Below are 10,012 nucleotides of genomic sequence, written 5' to 3' on the forward strand. Positions count from 1 at the left end.
TACATATATTTAGAAAATATAATCACACATATATTTAAACATATTTACACACAACTAAAATTCACCAATAATTCAAAAATTATTAATTTAATTTACATAATAATATAATTTTTTGGATAAATTAAGTACATATTCTAAAAGATTGTTTACGTTACGGCTGAAAATAAAATAGTGGAATATTTATAAGAATAAGATGACATTTCTTTAAGCAAATAAGAAGATGACACATGTTAAATCTTAAATTCATCTATAAGACTTTATTTACCTTAACCAAATAACTAAACCTAAATTCAAATATATAAAATCTTCGTCCAAACTTATATATTAACAACAACAAATATTTGAGTTTATATAATATAATAAGAAAAATAAAATAAATGTTCAAGAAAATATTAAATAAGAGGGACAAAAACTAACAATAATTTTGAAGAGACACAAACCTCGCCAAGAAAAAGAAAAACAAACCAAAAACAAAAGGACCAAGCAAAAAAAAAATGTGAACCAAACAATAGACTAAAAAATTGGGACTAATAAAGTTGGAATAAAATTTCACCAAGTAAATAGTGAGAATAAACTCCAAGAGAACGAGAGATGAGTAAGTAGATAAGCTATTTGGAACATTAAATTGCATAGAACGTAGTAAGCAAATACACTATTTGATACATAATTTTCAAAAAATGAGATCACGCGGAACAAATAGGCAAAGCCACCATATATGAATCATATTCTATAATCAAAACTTATTTTAACATTTCTCATGAGCAATATTGTCTACAAGTATAATTAGGTATGCCTCCAACTCTTATTGAAAATAATAAAATAAGGAATACATCAAAAATAAAAAACAAAGTGACATTTGACTATCAAATTGCAACTCATATAAAGAAAACTAAAATCTTATATGATTACACTAATAAAATAAAAAATGATACATCCTTTCAAACTTATGAAATATTATAAGAGATCTATTACATTAAACTATAAACAAACTACGATATAATAAAAAATCTAATATTTCTAAACAACCTTTTTTTTACTCATATACTAATATTAAACATAATCATATTTTAAAATAATATATATTATTTAACTATATGTGATTATAGTTATCACAATCATTATTTTTTTATTTATAAAAATATTTTAATTATATATTTTAATCGAACCCGTGCAACGCACGGGTTTATTCCTAGTTAGACATGAAATTTAATTTGTGGAGGATAAATTTTATTTTAGATATTTTTAATAATTAAGAGAAGTTGGTAAATTTTCAATAAAAATATGGAGTTTTTTTAGAGGTGCCACATCATCACAATGAAGGCCTATGAGCAATTCAACCTTCCTTTTACTAGTAAAAAACTAGTAAAAGATTGTGTATACTCTTATGTTTCCTTCATGTTTGTAACTCCCAAATAACTTTCTCATTAACTTTTATGGCCTAAATCATATGAAAAGTTGTAAATTTTTTGAAACGGTACACTCTTTTAATATTAGCAACCTTTTGCTATTTTCCTATCAAAAAATCTTCTTAGCCTTTCAATTCCCACAAAAAATTAAAACGTGGCATTAATTGACTATATATATGTGTCTTATGAACAATCTCTTGGTAGATATGAGTTTGTGGACTTTCAATTTGAGAGGTGTGTGTATTCCAGAAGGAGAATAATAATCAAAGGTTTGTATTTTCATTTTGTGTCCTTTTTTTTCATAATAATCAACGTATGATGTTACTCTTTTAATTTAAGCACCTACCAATTCATGTTTAGTGTAGCTTTCTGAGGCGTGCTGTAACATCCCAACTTTAATTAATAGGAAAATATTAATTAGAGATGTTATTGGAAACTAAATAGAAATGAGAGTACAAGTATTAAGGGATACTCAAATGACACAAGCACACTTTGAAGTTAAGTGAAAGGATAAAATGGTAATTAAACTATGCCTATATAAGGTCATCACACTCACTCTACCTCCTATTTTCATAAAGCAATTTCAGAGCACCTCACCCCAACACTCTCTTCTCTCTCCGTGTCCTTCATTACCACCCCCAACATCAAAGCTCACCCCACTAATATCACTTCAATGTTGCATGCAAGTTAGGAATTGAATTCTTTGAGTCTCAAGAAGCAAGGTTAGAACCCATAATTTCCTTCTCTCCTTCCCTCTGCCACGCAATAATCTCCCTCTCCACCTTAACCCAAATCATTCTTAGCCTCCAAACCCTTATTCACTAAACTGCTCATTCATTTCCAATCCTTCAACTTATGGTGGTTGCATGTGAAATTAAAGCACTTATGAACCTTTGGGTATTTGATATAAACTGGGATTTAAAGTGGAAGTGAACAGAAATGGAAGATTTAAGGAGTTGAAGATGGAAGCTTGGTTTGGTGAAGTTTGGAAGAATTTATGTAAAAACCAGTATTTCTGGACATACACTCACTAAAAAGGTAATTACTCATTCTCTGTAACTTCAATTGAGATTCCGCTTGTTGTTACAGTTAGCTAACAAAATTCCAGTCGTTTGGGATACCAGCCTCGTGAGATTTGGTGGAGAAATAAGGTCTGTGCGAATTTTTGAAATGAAAGGTTCAATACAGGATTTTGCAGAATTCGTGTTTGGACAGGGCTGCACTTAAATGGTGAGTTCTCACTCTCTATAATTCTGTTTGAAATCTCGTTTGTTTCTATGGATAGCTAACTCAATTACGGTCGTCTTGGTTCCGGTTTGGTATATTTTGGATGAGTAATGAGCTCAGAGGACGCATTTAAAGTTGGAGGTCTGAAGCTGCGTTATGCAGAAAATTCTGTTGCGAATTTGCGTATTCGAGTGGCACAATCGGATGGTTGTTAAGCGTGCGGGACAACTCGGTACTGCAATTCATATCAGGTGGGTTCCCTTAGAGCCTTAAACTCTAGTTAGTTTAGTACCATAGTTTCCCGAAATCAAGAATATGTATGACAACATTAGTTTAGAAAGTAAGTTAAGATATTCCCCAAAAGTATGATGCATGATAACATTAAGGGTTTTAGGATTATAATGTGTGTGAGCTGGATTAAATCCCCAATTCCACCTCTACTATAATTGATGGATATTGGTTAATGACTATGACTGGATGAATATGGTTTGTAGGTGGCAATCTAATGAATTTATATAGAAAATGCAAAACAGAGTACTTAACTGGTGTATTCGCTAAGCGAGGATTAACTTTGCTGGGCGATTATAACAGGACAGTACACTGCATAATTACTACTTTTCAAACTTAGCCACTCGTTTTAAACCCTTATTTATTCTGGAACTTTTCCATAGACAATATACTGATATACTAGGTTTATAGCGTCAAACACACTTCAGGAAATTACGTATCAGGAATCAGGACAATTTAGAAATACCTTGGAAGGGAATTCATGGGCAGAATAACAATCAGGATTATCAAGTTAAGTTAGGAAAGTCAGTCAATCATGGTGGTTACTTTTGTACCACGTTATGGGATTCAGTAGAATCCAATTATGTTATGATTGTGAGCTTCAGCCGTGTCGATGTATATTATTATCGCAGACGGATATGTCAGGCCTCTGAGACCGGCTCACCTCAGAGTGTCTTTGTTATGAATAAAACGAACAAGATAATAATTTGTGATACACCTTTATGATATTATGTTATGTTATGAATTACGTTATAAAATTATGTTATGGACTGACTATCAGGATCAGAGAACTATATTAGTTCATTAGTTGCCCCGGGGGTAAATACCAATAGTTACTGGGTAGTAGGAATCCACTGAGACGAAGTGACTGTTCTCATCCCCCACTTATTTGATTTCAGACAAGCAGGTTGATCGAGATATCTTGGTTTGTTAGCACGAAGATTCAGATACGTGGATTACGTTATGGAGCTGACATCATGTTAATCTTATTATTATATAAGATTCAGTTTATTTGAGTTTAGTAGTTAGCTCAATCATGTATTCATTTAGTGGATTATTGTAATCCTATTGATGTATTTGATCTTTATGTAGTGAAAAATTAATGTTTCCCGATTCAGTTATGTACACTCTTGTTGATATTCTAGATAAATTGACATGAGATGTTATAATTGGTATCAGAGCAGGTCGATTCAGTATCGGACCTTGCCGCGGATCATTAAAATTCAATCCAAAGTAGTATGGACCCTTTGGAGTCTGAACTGTTTACGCTGAAATCATTACGTGCTGAGCCCGATCAACTCGGTATCGTGTATGGTAGGCAGGGTATTACGGTTGAGAACCGAAGCGGACCAAGGAGGTCTCGTAGCAAGAACATGGTAGAAGCGCTAACTCATAAGGAAGTAAGAGAGAAGATCTCTAGAAGCGGATGTTGGAGTTGCAGCAGTCGACGCTACAGAAGTAAGTAACACCAATAAGTGGTTCGTAGAATTTGGAATAGTATGTAGCATAATACCAGTAGTAAGGGGCATGTCAGGAGATGCACGAACCGAATGCGCTCAACTGACGGTAGCATGTATAAGAATGTGGAGAATTCTGGGACTGGAAAATTATAGTAGGTCTGATGGGCGCATTAATATAGATGATGGAATTATGAGAACGGCGCGCGCAGTATATTGAAGTGTGGTACACCAGTATTATCCAACCAGCAAATATGTATGATGTGAACCTAATTACAAGAAGCACCTTAATTCAAATAAGACTTAACAGGAGTCAGTGAACCCAAAACATTTTCGAATTTGTTTAACCTTCATTTCAGCCCAGTAGCTTTCCCCAGTGGCGTAGGTCAATTAAATACACTATCGGAGAAAGACAAACTAGACTTCATGCATTACCTTAATTCCTAATGTTAGCCAATAAACATGAATAATTCTTTGGAAAATCATCGGATATCTTTATGACTGATTAATTAGCATCATCAAGCAGCCCAAAGTTAGGCAACTTAATTAGTAGTAGTATCACCATTAGTAAACCAAGACAATTGTGTTTGACAGTTCCTTAGCAATCAGTTTATTAGATAACCTATTCACACCAGCCAGTGTCTCATATTTTTGTGTGTACCCCCCAACCAGGCCAGATACCGACCTAAAGAAATTTGTTATGTAACAAAGTAATTGCTAGGAACAATAAAGAAAGTAAATACAGAAAGAGGATTGACCGTAGTTGAGGACGGTGAAGTGATAAGTCAAACAGTAACCAACTCGCCAAGAATATCGCTGTTCGAAGTAAGAGTCGTGGTTGAAACAACTCAGTGATCACAACCAAACGTAATGGTAAGCAGAGACAAATGCTAGAAAATTGGTAATATGAAACAAATGTAGACCGTATGAGTTGACGTGTTGCGGACATGTAAGATTATGGTAACGTGTTAAGTACGCGGTGGTGTGGCTGACATCACGAAGTGATGCAAGTATTACCTTGTGATGTCTAGGTACAAGAAGTAATAACAAAAGGAGTAAGGACGGACAAAATAAGACGATGTGTGACATTGTCCGGGAAATTGTAGGCTAAGGCTGTAATGACACAGTCTGAAGAAGATTGTAAGTAGTTGATATCAGAGTGCGCAGCCAATATTTGACAAGAATATAGTCAACAGATTTGCTTGTAGGTCAAAAACTCTTTCAAAGAGGAAAGATTTATTCCAAAGGATTGGATGTGAAAGTCGGTAAGATAATCAAAGAACGTATGACGAGTGACGGTTTACCCTTAAAGCTAGGGGTCACGTTGGGAAAATAGTTCTTGAAAAGTTTGATGCGGTGAACTAGTAACAAAGTAACTATGCTCCGTTGTTAATGTGCAAAGTGCGGAAAAAGAGACTATTGTGCCGTGAGTGTTCGAACGGAGAAGGGATAATGGAAAAGACTACTATGAGATAAGTGCGCACTTAAGAGTTGTAATATGGAATAAGGTTGTGAATTCGACGTCATGAAAATGGATGAGTAGGATTTCAAAAGTGGCATAAATAACTACTAAACGAAATAACGAGTAATGATAAGTGATCTGGGACGACAGATTATAATCTGATAAAAGGCAAAGTTTAGAATCTGGACGGGGGTATAGACAATTTAATTTGGTGATGAATGAATAAATTCTGGAATTTCGAGGACGAAATTCTTTTAAGGGGGATAGATTGTAACATCCCAACTTTAATTAATAGGAAAATATTAATTAGAGATGTTATTGGAAACTAAATAGAAATGAGAGTACAAGTATTAAGGGATACTCAAATGACACAAGCACACTTTGAAGTTAAGTGAAAGGATAAAATGGTAATTAAACTATGCCTATATAAGGTCATCACACTCACTCTACCTCCTATTTTCATAAAGCAATTTCAGAGCACCTCACCCCAACACTCTCTTCTCTCTCCGTGTCCTTCATTACCACCCCCAACATCAAAGCTCACCCCACTAATATCACTTCAATGTTGCATGCAAGTTAGGAATTGAATTCTTTGAGTCTCAAGAAGCAAGGTTAGAACCCATAATTTCCTTCTCTCCTTCCCTCTGCCACGCAATAATCTCCCTCTCCACCTTAACCCAAATCATTCTTAGCCTCCAAACCCTTATTCACTAAACTGCTCATTCATTTCCAATCCTTCAACTTATGGTGGTTGCATGTGAAATTAAAGCACTTATGAACCTTTGGGTATTTGATATAAACTGGGATTTAAAGTGGAAGTGAACAGAAATGGAAGATTTAAGGAGTTGAAGATGGAAGCTTGGTTTGGTGAAGTTTGGAAGAATTTATGTAAAAACCAGTATTTCTGGACATACACTCACTAAAAAGGTAATTACTCATTCTCTGTAACTTCAATTGAGATTCCGCTTGTTGTTACAGTTAGCTAACAAAATTCCAGTCGTTTGGGATACCAGCCTCGTGAGATTTGGTGGAGAAATAAGGTCTGTGCGAATTTTTGAAATGAAAGGTTCAATACAGGATTTTGCAGAATTCGTGTTTGGACAGGGCTGCACTTAAATGGTGAGTTCTCACTCTCTATAATTCTGTTTGAAATCTCGTTTGTTTCTATGGATAGCTAACTCAATTACGGTCGTCTTGGTTCCGGTTTGGTATATTTTGGATGAGTAATGAGCTCAGAGGACGCATTTAAAGTTGGAGGTCTGAAGCTGCGTTATGCAGAAAATTCTGTTGCGAATTTGCGTATTCGAGTGGCACAATCGGATGGTTGTTAAGCGTGCGGGACAACTCGGTACTGCAATTCATATCAGGTGGGTTCCCTTAGAGCCTTAAACTCTAGTTAGTTTAGTACCATAGTTTCCCGAAATCAAGAATATGTATGACAACATTAGTTTAGAAAGTAAGTTAAGATATTCCCCAAAAGTATGATGCATGATAACATTAAGGGTTTTAGGATTATAATGTGTGTGAGCTGGATTAAATCCCCAATTCCACCTCTACTATAATTGATGGATATTGGTTAATGACTATGACTGGATGAATATGGTTTGTAGGTGGCAATCTAATGAATTTATATAGAAAATGCAAAACAGAGTACTTAACTGGTGTATTCGCTAAGCGAGGATTAACTTTGCTGGGCGATTATAACAGGACAGTACACTGCATAATTACTACTTTTCAAACTTAGCCACTCGTTTTAAACCCTTATTTATTCTGGAACTTTTCCATAGACAATATACTGATATACTAGGTTTATAGCGTCAAACACACTTCAGGAAATTACGTATCAGGAATCAGGACAATTTAGAAATACCTTGGAAGGGAATTCATGGGCAGAATAACAATCAGGATTATCAAGTTAAGTTAGGAAAGTCAGTCAATCATGGTGGTTACTTTTGTACCACGTTATGGGATTCAGTAGAATCCAATTATGTTATGATTGTGAGCTTCAGCCGTGTCGATGTATATTATTATCGCAGACGGATATGTCAGGCCTCTGAGACCGGCTCACCTCAGAGTGTCTTTGTTATGAATAAAACGAACAAGATAATAATTTGTGATACACCTTTATGATATTATGTTATGTTATGAATTACGTTATAAAATTATGTTATGGACTGACTATCAGGATCAGAGAACTATATTAGTTCATTAGTTGCCCCGGGGGTAAATACCAATAGTTACTGGGTAGTAGGAATCCACTGAGACGAAGTGACTGTTCTCATCCCCCACTTATTTGATTTCAGACAAGCAGGTTGATCGAGATATCTTGGTTTGTTAGCACGAAGATTCAGATACGTGGATTACGTTATGGAGCTGACATCATGTTAATCTTATTATTATATAAGATTCAGTTTATTTGAGTTTAGTAGTTAGCTCAATCATGTATTCATTTAGTGGATTATTGTAATCCTATTGATGTATTTGATCTTTATGTAGTGAAAAATTAATGTTTCCCGATTCAGTTATGTACACTCTTGTTGATATTCTAGATAAATTGACATGAGATGTTATACGTGCAAATGGAGTGGTCGATTGCTACCGCAACATATAAAGGGTAACATTTAAGCTTGAAGTGGCAAATATATATATATATATATATATATATATATATATATATATAATTGTAAAGCAAACTTTTTTTTGTTGTTGTGTCATCTCTACAAAAACTCTTATGCTTATGTGTCATCTCTACAAACTCATATTTTTTCGTATACATTGTTATTGTGTACTAGGGGTAAACCCGTGCACGCACGGGTTCGATTAAAATATATAATTAAAATATTTTTATAAATGAAAAATAATAGTTGTGATAATAATTAAGTATAACCATACATAGTTAAATATATAATAATTTAAAATATGATTATATTTAATATTAGTATATGTATAAAATTTTTAAAAATATTAGATTTTTTTATTGATTTATATCGTAGTTTTGTTTATATTATTTTAATGTAATAGATCTTTGATAATATCTTATAAATTTGAAGGGATGCATCATATTCTATTTTAATGGTGTAATCGTATGAGATTTTAGCTTTCTTTATATGAGTTGCAATTGTATAGTCACATATCACTCTGCGTTTTATTCTTGATGTATCCTTTATTTTATATTTTCAATAAGAGTTGGAGGAATGCATACATACATGCTTTTTTTTATCACATAATCTCGTTTTTTGAAAATTACGTATAAAATAGCATAAACGCTTACTCTCTTCCATACAATTTAAGTTACTGCATATAGCTTTTCTACTTACTTCTCTTTTTTTTTTTAAGTCTCTTCTCACATTCACTTGGTGGAAAATAATATTTGCTTGAATATTTAGTTTATTTTTGTTATAATATAAACTTGAATATTTTTGTCGCCAATATATAAGTTTGGATGTTGATTTCATATATTTGAATTTAATTAGGTTTAATAATAATAATTATAATTCATATTCAACAAAAGGAAGACTAATTACAAAAAGGAAAAAAAACTACAGAAGAAACAAAAGGAAGACTAATTCATATTCATATTCTTAACGACAGTGTTTCATGTTGACAATAGATACATAGTCAATACATTCAAAAGAAACAATAGAATGAGATCATAACGTATAAGAATATTATATTGCAAATTAAAATTTTAAGTAAATTATATTTTCAACACATTAAGAGTCAAACATAATTAATATAAAAAAATAAAGAGAAATAATACATTATCTTTTCTATATATTACCTCCCAAAATTTTTTTCTAATGATGATATCTAAGATGCACAAGCACAGTCATGCTTTAGAGCTGCTTAATGAATCCTTGTAGTACTCTAGAGCTGCCAGAGTTGAAGTCCATCATCATATAGCTATCTTACAATATTGGTCGAAACTTATCATCACTGACTTATGCAAGTTTACCGCAGTTTCTATAAGCTGTTATGCGAGATTAATTAACTTTTTTACCCAAACACTCAAAGTAAGTGTGAACAATATATAGTATCAAAAAATTGTATAGAAGTGTGATCTATGTGTCTATATTTTTAATTATTGTCGTGATATCTTCTAAAATACTTAATACAATCGATTTGAGATTTCCATTCATATTCTTATCAACTTGAAATGCCAAAGAATAATA

At 33.1% G+C, this 10,012-nt stretch overlaps 2 long non-coding RNA genes across 4 annotated transcripts; both read left to right on the plus strand.

Annotated features, from left to right (window-relative positions):
- Positions 1-1,806: 1,806 nt before the first annotated feature.
- LOC123895590 lies at positions 1,807-4,827 on the plus strand. Of its 2 annotated transcripts, none has more exons than XR_006804419.1 (3): positions 1,807-2,444; positions 2,515-2,884; positions 3,821-4,827. It is a non-coding gene; the product is annotated as an uncharacterized LOC123895590 (long non-coding RNA). The 2 variants fall into 2 exon arrangements; XR_006804418.1 differs by having other exon boundaries at positions 1,809-2,444; positions 2,531-2,884.
- A 1,294-nt stretch (positions 4,828-6,121) lies between these two features.
- On the plus strand, positions 6,122-8,406 carry LOC123895591. 2 transcript variants are annotated; one of them, XR_006804421.1, is made up of 3 exons: positions 6,122-6,767; positions 6,838-7,207; positions 8,144-8,406. It is a non-coding gene; the product is annotated as an uncharacterized LOC123895591 (long non-coding RNA). The 2 variants fall into 2 exon arrangements; XR_006804420.1 differs by having other exon boundaries at positions 6,124-6,767; positions 6,854-7,207.
- The last annotated feature ends 1,606 nt before the right edge of the window (positions 8,407-10,012 follow it).

The sequence above is a fragment of the Trifolium pratense genome, linkage group LG7 (assembly GCF_020283565.1).
Source record: "Trifolium pratense cultivar HEN17-A07 linkage group LG7, ARS_RC_1.1, whole genome shotgun sequence".
NCBI lineage: Eukaryota > Viridiplantae > Streptophyta > Magnoliopsida > Fabales > Fabaceae > Trifolium > Trifolium pratense.